Raw genomic sequence first — 9,327 nt, 5'->3', positions numbered from 1 at the left:
TTGGCAAAGAAGAAGGAGGTAAAATTCTGCTTTCTCACTGCCATTCTAAAATGCAAATAGCATCATGTTACTTGGTCTGCCACTCATGGGTGGCGGGTTCCTCTTTGCCCTGCAGCAGTGACTCTCAAACTTCTCTGGGGTACTTGTTAAGAAGGCAGATTCTTCAGAGAATTCCTCTCTCAGAAGCTGAGGCAATTGCTGTATTAGTAAGGGTAACACTAGCTGCAAAAACAAACAAACCCCCAAATTTACAACTGTTCAGACATGATAGAATTTTGTTTCTTATTCTCTTGAAACTCAAATATTGGTGTTTCAGATCAGTGGGTGGCCCTCTCTAAACATTAATACAGAGACCCAGGGCTTCCTCGATGTTGTTATTCTGCCATCCCCAGCATGTGCCTTCCAAGATCCCTGTGCTCGCCTGCATCAACATGGAGAAAAGGAAAAGGTAATGGAGGACATTCAGGGCACATCTTAATGGGTCAGGTCTGGAAATGGCACATATTACCTCCATTCATATTCCATTGACATGAGTGCACCTAACTGTAAAGACTGAGAAAGAGAGTCTAAATGCAGAGGAGGCTGGGAAATGTAGTCCAACTGCAAAGGAGGCTGGGAAACATAGTCTACTGCAAAGGAAGCTGGGAAATGTAGTCTAGCCTAGGAAGAAAAGAAAACAGTTAAGCTCAACAATCTGCTGGTGTGGACATAGGATTGGACTCAGGGGGGCGGGGGTGGTCTGCATTTTCACAAGCCTCCCAACTGATCCTGATGTAAGACCCCACTTAGAGCAACACTGCCCCATGCACCCCCCAGTGCAGAGCCTCTCTAACCCCATCTGTACTCTCCACCCTGCTCTAATTTTATGAAACACCAGCAGCTTCCCCACCCTGCCTTGCTTGCACACCTCTGTGCTTGGCAATTCTTTTTCTCCTGCCCTTCCTCCTATCGTTCATTTGGCAAAATCCTGCTCATCCTTTAGGACTCAGCTCAAGTGTACTCTCTTCTGTACAGCCTTCCCTGACCCGCCTGCCCCCAAGTAGCACTGGCACTATCTCTACTGATGTCCCTGCTGTACCTGCATTGCATCTCATTATGGTACTGATCCCGCTGAATGGCATTTGTTTATATGTGTGTCTTCCTGTTAGACTGGGGGATCCTCGAAGGCAGTGACCTTTTCTTAATTATCTTTGTATCCCCAGCACTTGGCACTTTGCCTGGTACATAGTGAGACTCAGTAAGAGTTTGCTTCACAGAAATTTTTAGAATTAGACAACTTCCCACCATCACCGGTCAGGTCCTTTCTTGATTTTCTGCTCATGTCAAATAAGAAAAGCTTTTTTTTGGTTATCCTCACAGTTTTGCTGCCCTCAGTAATCAGACTTCACTAGGTCTGCATGACTCTACTACACTGATGTCCCCTCTCTCCTGTGCCGGCTGTCCTCGAAGGTGAGCTTTCCAACAGCCACTCTGTTTTCATCAACACCCGCTCCCACCGTACCATTTTTCTTCAAGAACGCTTGCCGTTATACATTAAGCATTCTATCAGTAAGAGTTCTTGAGCCATCTTCCCTTTTGGAGTCTCATGTTACATCCTCTGATTTTATGCGGACCTTCAGAAGCCTGCATTCTTGAAAGCCAATAAAATATATCCTACCATGCCCACTTGTTCCCTCTCTGGAAATCATGGAAGCTTAGATGATTGCTGTGGTAGTCAGCCTCCAAGATGGCTCCCAGTGATCCCATCTCCTGGTATTCACAGCCTTGGTCCCTTCTCACATTAAACTTCTGTTGGTCTAGATTGTTCATCTGAAATTAAGTGTTAAAAGACATTGCAGTTTCTGCCTTGTGCTCTCTCATGCTCTCTCTCTCTCTCTCTCTTCACTTGCTATTCAAGGAGAAACTGGCTGCCATGTCTTGAGGCAGCCCTATAAAGAGATCCACATGGCCAGGAGATGAGACCCCCAGCCAACAGCTATGCAAGTGAGCTTGGACACAAATCCTCCAGCCTTAGCAGAGTCTTGAGATAACTGTAGCCCCAGATGATGTCTTCCTGCAGCCCCATGAGAAATCCTGAGCCAGAACCACCCAGTTATACTACTCCTGGATTCCCGACCCTCAGACACTGGGCAAGATAAAGAATGTTGTTTAAGCTGCTAAGTTTGGGGGAAATTTGTATTTCCATAGCTAACTAGTACACTTGGGTTTCTCCCTCTCATTTTAATTGAGCTTCCAGTCTCCATTAGGTCAGACTTCGGTAGTGTGAGAGGTACAACCCTCAGCTGGGGATGTCCAGAGCTGACCAGGGCCGGGTACCTGGTGTATGCTTAGGTAGTGAAAAGGCATCACACACTATCCAACTTCGATTCTTGTTTTGAGATGTGTGTCCAGAATGAGCCAGCTCTATCCCCCAGCTAGCCATGGATTGTGTTAAATTCCATACTGAATATAGAGCACCTGCCCCTCTCTCTATGCATCTGCATTAAAATTTTTAGACTCAGGATTCACCAATTTTCACATCCTTTGTTGTTAGCAATATAAGAAACAACTTTAAAAGGAAAGCTAAAGGCTTAAAACAACGTCTGGCACACAGTGAGTGCTAAAGTAATACCAGATATTGTTGATCTGTTCATCAGCAGTATGTCATTATTTTATAGACTGTCACCCCCAACTTACATCTCTATTGCATTTGAACAACATGTACACATCTACAACCACATGTCACTTTTGATTCTCAGGAAAAAAAGCCTTGATTATCAGGGTGAGGTCATATCTGCAACCCTTTTAAAATCCTAAGTTCAGTTTAATAGGATTCGTCTGCAGACTGGTATGTAAATATGTCAGGTCCCAGATATCCTGCTGACTCTCTCCAAACCCTCCTAGGTTTCCCTAACCATCCTCTTCTAATGTTTAAATTCTAGCTGTTTTTAGTGAAATTTTACATTAGCCAGAACTCTCTGGCTAATTTTGAAATTGACCTAAAGCTACACTGACATTATCAAGGGTCTAGACGTTAGCCGGAAGATACTTGTTGCTTTCTAGGAAAATTCACAGCCACCTAAAGGAAACATGTCTGATTGGCAGCCCTTTTCCTGAATCGGCAATAAGTAAATCTATAAAGGATTGAAATGTTTTTTTAATGAAATCGTCGGGTAAATATTTTTCAAAGGTTTAGAAGTAGTGAAAAATGTTAACATAACAGACCTGTAGTGTTATACTTTTCCACGTTTGTCTCCAAAAGTCTAGAGGAGAAACCTTTTATCTCAACAATACTACATTCTTCAGTTTATAACAGTCTCTGATTTTTAAGTAGTTTCTGTTCAAAACATCTTTTATTACCTGATACAAATGTGTCTTCCTTTATACAATCAGGTAACCTAGCTCATGTGCCCTTTTTTCCCTTAGAGAGCCTAATTGTAGAACCCATTCATCTTGTATGCTTCATGCCTCTAACCCCACCTCCTCCCTTTGGGTTCTGTCTGTTCTATTTCTTTCCTAAATGTCTCCTTTTGCCCCATGTTTTAACCTGTAAGTTGCTCAAGACCTCTTGAAAGTAAGCAGGTGACAAGTCTTAAATAAATAAAAATAAATTAATGTGTTTCTGACCAGTTGGATATGAACGGAATTTCTAATAAAGCAGCCACACATTAAATATCAAAGGGGAAAGCTTCACTTAGGGAAGCCCATGCAACCTTTTTGTAATGCAAACTGGCAAGTCCTTCTGTTATATCATTTTGAATTTTCAAACATCGTATTTTCTTACAGCAAGATGCACCTGGACCAGATGGTGATTTTTATCACAGACTTTGGGCTATATTTAAGGCCCTTAGTAAATATTCAGTAGGTACCCTGAGTTCAGGCCCTATTGCCTCTGGTTCCCTGAGGACAGAGTCTCTGGGGCCAATGTGTTGACAACCATGTTTCCACTGGGCATGACCTCACAAATTCCTCCTCCCAGAACCACTTCACAGGAAGTGTATGCAGCTTCACAAATTCTAGTAGAGATAAGCACAAAGATGAAACACACAGTCACATATTCCAAAGTAGCTGAAACCATTAGATACTTCAAATATCTCAGACTCCAAGAGCCTGTGGAGCTTCGTTCCCAACACCTCTGCCTTTGGTGAGAATAGTGAATTTGTCCCCTGGAGAAGAGGCTGCCTTTTCCTTGCAAACATGACAGGCAGCCTCAGCTTTGGGGATACGGAGATAAACGGCAACTCCTCAGACAGAGCCCTGGACCTGACCATGCTCATTAATTAGCTGATGAAAATGGGTTTTGCTGCCAAAGGCTTCTCACTGTGGTCCCTCTGCCTCTGGCTGTGCTCCCCCCACAGCCCACGTGCACCGTGACACCCCCTCGGGCAGCCTGAGTCCCAGCAGAGGGCAGAGAGCGTAAGGGTCTCCACCCTGGAGATAGTCAAAGCAGGGTAGTCACCTGCCCTGGATGGTCATTGTCCTGCCTCTGGCCCAATTCGGAGCTTCAAAGTGACCACACTAATGACATGGTCCTGGTCCTAAGTTCTACTGAAAACTGAGGGAGATAAAAGACAGTGGCACCAGTGGATTCTGGAGTCAAACAGGGAGCAGGCAGGCCCTTTACCTCTTTATTCTCGAAAACAGCTCGAAAATATGTGTACGCAAAGAACTATCAGGATTCTACCTTCCCTCAAAAGTCTCCTGAATTTTCTCTTTAGTGAACCTGCTTCAGTGAGTGGAACTCAAACAAAATAAACGCTCCTTACGACCTATCCTACAGATCATTTAGGTTTCCCTTCCTACTCTCTCATGGGGAAATATTGGCCCCTTCTTAAATATGGAAAAAATAAACTGAACAATTTACCACCCAATATGTATGTATGGAGCAACTATTAAATCCTATTAAATCCATTTCTTTGACCACCGAGTTTGAAGAATCGCTTTATCAATGGGAAGAGTAGATCTGCTCTCTAAAACGCCCAAGCAGTGTTTCCTGTCAGTTTGGGAGTCAGAACCACCCAGGAAAATTGTTAGTGGCTCTGTCTAATTAGCACTTCTGCCACCTGCAAAAAAAGCGGTACTAAAAAAAGGTGCTGAATTCCTGCCATTGAGAATGGAAAAAGAGAGGGAGAGATACCATCGGTTTTATTCTGAGTCTTAGACTCTAATAGTCCATTGATTTGAGCAGAGAAGGAAAATACACTTTCATTTCCACCCAAAGGAAATGATCGTTAACAAGTCATGTTTCAGAAACTATCATAGCGTGAGTTCCCCAGTCCAGGGATCCTACCTCCTCTGCTCTCCTGGTCCCTGCCTTCTGCTCTGGCTGGTCAGGGCTCCTCAGCCTCAGGCGCTCCTCATTCCTCAGGTCCAATCGAGACTGGCCTCCTCCAGGAAGCCATCCTGATCAGCCCAGCTCTTCCAGATCATCCCCTGGACCCTATAACACTTAAAAGTCTTTTCCCCCCAGCTGAGCACTAAGTTAGGTTTCTTGGTAACAACCACTGGTACCTTTAACCTTTATCAAGAACCAGAACCAAGTATTGTGTTTGGCTGCCTTGACCCCTTTCGGGGAACGAACTCTCTTACACCTTTCCTGTTCCCAAGCACCCAACACAGAGCTGCAGCCAGCGTGCAGGAGGTCCTCAGCAAATGGCTGATTGAGCGAGCATGTGCCTTTCTGAGGCATCATAGAGCAGGGGCGGCTACAGTGAAAATTCAGCAGCTGTGACTTCTAGCTTCCTGCTTTCATCAACACCATGGGGTTGAAATGCTGGACACACAGTAGGTGCTAAATACATTTTTATGGATTGATTAACCACTGGGGCAATGACTTGCATAGGATTTTTTAATGCTTTTGTTGTTAAATGGGGGTGGTTTTAGTGGAGAATCATGTAAGAAATACAAAACAGCAAATACAAAACCCCAACCAGCAGAGTGGCTGGCTCCTGCTCTGTTTACACCCACTACACTCCTAGAAACAGATGTCCTCTCAGACCCGAGGGTTTCTGATGAGGCATCCACTCTTACAAGTGACCTGTGCATTCAGTAATCAAAGAGATGTTTTGCCCTCTTCGACATCAGTTCCCTGTATCCCAAGACTGATTTCCAGCTCTGGGTCCAGGACCAGCTGCTGATAAAGGCAAAATCAGCATCCGCTGTGTCTTTTTGAAGGGAAAATCACCAGGCTAATGACAAAAGAAATTGCATTTGTGTGTTGAGTGTGGTAAAAAGAACAGAGGCTTTGGAACCAACCAACCAGGCTCAAATTCCAGCTTGGCCATTTCCTGGATATGTGATTTCAGGAGATCACCTACCCTGTCCCATGACCCAGCTCTTGGGACTGGTCACACTAATTCCACAGGTTGCTGTGATGACTAAAAAGATTTCATGGGTAGAATACCTGGTCCAATGCTTGTGATGTGGTAGCCACTGAGTAAATAATTGTGTTGTGTGGCTATTATTACAAGTGTAAATAAGGAGAGAGTTCCATCTCAGCCACAGTGGGCACTCCAGGCAATCCTGGTGTGGCTTCCTCTCGTGCCTCTCTAGGGAACAGTAGTAGCCTTTCAAGCACAAAGCCCTAGTCTGATTGCACAAATAACAGGGGAATGAATGCTCTAGAACATTCCAGTCTACTTCCCTCTGCACCGCCCATCCACTCCTTCACATTCATTCTGATCCCAGAGCTTAGCTTGGGGCATCTCTGTCAGGACAGAGGGGTCTGCCTTTTGAAGCACATTCACGGGGGAGATCCTGGGCTTCATGGAGAAATTTGGGACCAGTGCAGCAGTTCCCACGTGCAACACCCAACAAATCCCACTTACCAGGCGAGAGATCCTTGCCAACCACGGAACATATTCCACATACCACAGAGCAGGGCAGGGAATAACCCAGAACAGATTGCAGACACCAGCAAGATCTGTGGAGAGAGAGAGAGGAGTTCCCTTACACAACACAAAGTTGTGTGTATGTCACCAGTGTATGTCGCCAAAATCCTGGGGGAACTGGGGCAGATGACACGAACGACAGTGCTCCAGATGAAATGGAGCTCGTGTCTAGGCCAGAGCAGATCCTTCACAGGCAGCTATGTCCAACTCCCAACAGCTCCCAGCAGGGCAGAGCCCCACTGCAGAGGAAGATCTAGGCTTCAGACTGTAGAAATACTTATTTGCCTTCAGGCTCTGGAAATGAAAGAAGGATGGGCTGGAGGGAGGGTAGACAAGCCCTCTGTGATTCTAATTCACACAGCTTTTCCCATTCAACTGAAGAGCCAAGCTGCCCCCATCCCCCCCAGCGAGCTGTCATCTAGTTTGAACCCTGGAGGCACCACAACACTCTGGGACTGGCACCATTGGTATCACAGAGGCCAAAGGAGGTCTTCTTCTGTGTAGATGGGGATACAGCAAGGCTTCTCCCCTCTGATAAGGCCAGCAGGGAAACCCAGAGAACCCTCATACCTTCACCTAGAGATGTAGCGGAGGAAGGATTCGTGGAGTGTGTTTTTCCTTCTCTCATTTGAGGATCATTCAAAATGATCTGTAAGACATTATGAGTGCCTCAAATTGCCAGGACTTAACCCATCCCAGACAGTTCAAACCTTAGCTACACTTCCATGATGCCCACAGCTCTCCTGTATGGTACTCACTGCTGCAGAACGTAGCCTGGTGGATTCCTACATGTTCACACGTGGGGGGTCCATGCAGATCATTTCAGAGGGTGGCTTCCTACAACATGAATGAACATGGACTCACCTTGTGCCTTTATTCTCCTTCTCCTTGCCTTGAGTTGGTTGAGGTGTTACCTGTTGTTGCCTGTTACCTACCTTTTAAAAATCCCCAGTAATCCGTTTTTCTCCATTTTCCTATCCACAGTACTCTTCAATCCCTATTTATACACCATTTTAACAACCTAACAGTCGAGCCACACCTTCTCCTTCAGGTGTTGTTGTGGACCCTTGGGGAGCTCTCCTTCCCCTACTCCCCCACTATACCCCTCTGTCACTCTCTCTTGAAAAGACAACAGCACTTTTCCCAGCTGACCCCCTCATCCAGGGTGGATTCCTCCCCGCAGTGCTTTGCCCCGTCCCCTCCTCTGTCCCCAGGCTTCACACTCCAAAACTTTATTCCATTTTTTTTCTTTTGCCAGGAAATGCAGTTACTCTTACACCAATGTGCCATTTCCCTGGTGTCCTCATTCCCTGTCACTGACAGTCCTCCTGCTACCCTCAGTAGATTATTATTATTTATTATTTATCAGCCTCTGCACTGTACTCTCTTTCCTACAAGATATTAAAGAAGACACAATCCCTGCACTGAGTTTACAGCCAGGGAGAGCAGAGGCCTGGATTCAGACATCACAAGAGTGAGCCAAGCGCAGGGGATTTGCGCACCCAGGGCTAGCTTGGCCCCCGCGGCCCCAGAGGATGAGGGCGGGGCCTGGCGGAGCCCGCCCCAGGCCGGCTCCTCCCAGTTCCAGCCAAAGAGCCCGCAACTCGCTACTTTACCACACCCCCTCCCCAGTTGCTACCCAGGCCTCAGGCCTCTGCAACTCCGTCAGGGGGACCGGAGGGTGCGGCGGTGAGGGGAGGAGGTTGAAACCCACAAACCCTTACATTCAGGCTGGGGGTAGGGGATAAATTTCCTCTGCAATTCAAAACCAGGTAAGGGGGAGGTAGGGGAGGAACGAGAGGTCAGGGAATAAAAAACAGAGCTGGAGATTTCCCAGGGAAGACTGGTGCTGAAATGGAATGTTCTGGCATAATGGAAAATCCCGCACTGTGGGCTGCCACGGGCCTCCAGCCAAACCTTTCCTACCAGGGTTGACGTTAGGGTCTGTGTGGATGGCAAGTGTAGACAGAGAGGTGAAGGGGCTAAGAAAGTCAGTGTAGACCGTGGTGGTGGTGGTGGTGTGGTGGGGGGGCTGTCAGTGTAGACATGCAAGGCTGGTGTGGCCAGATTAGGGGCTGACTAAACAGAGAGGTCGGGTGGATTCGAGTGGGTCAGTGTGAACAGGAAAGTCCGCGCGCAATGGGGAGAGTCGAGTCTGGACAGAGAGGGTCGGTGGACAGGATGGGCGGGCTAGTCGCGGTTCTTCAGAGATTTGAACAATTCCTGCTCCTTTCTGTGGCTGGAGTGTCCTAGGGAGGGCGGAAGCTGAAAGACGATTGGACTTTTCGTTCTCAAACTTTTCTGCCAGTTTCCTCAGGTGTTGAGAGCAGCCGGGGAGCTCGCCTCGGCCGCTTCCCCCAACCCTGGGCCGGCGGGGCCGGGAGGCCGGGGCCGAGCAGCGCATCCACCGGGCGCAGCGCATCCACCGCGCGGCCGAGGAGCGGGGCGAGCCGGGAGC

This window comes from Ailuropoda melanoleuca, chromosome 4, assembly GCF_002007445.2.
Source record: "Ailuropoda melanoleuca isolate Jingjing chromosome 4, ASM200744v2, whole genome shotgun sequence".
In the NCBI taxonomy this organism is placed as follows: Eukaryota; Metazoa; Chordata; class Mammalia; order Carnivora; family Ursidae; genus Ailuropoda; species Ailuropoda melanoleuca.
Note: the sequence above shows the minus strand (reverse complement) of the source record.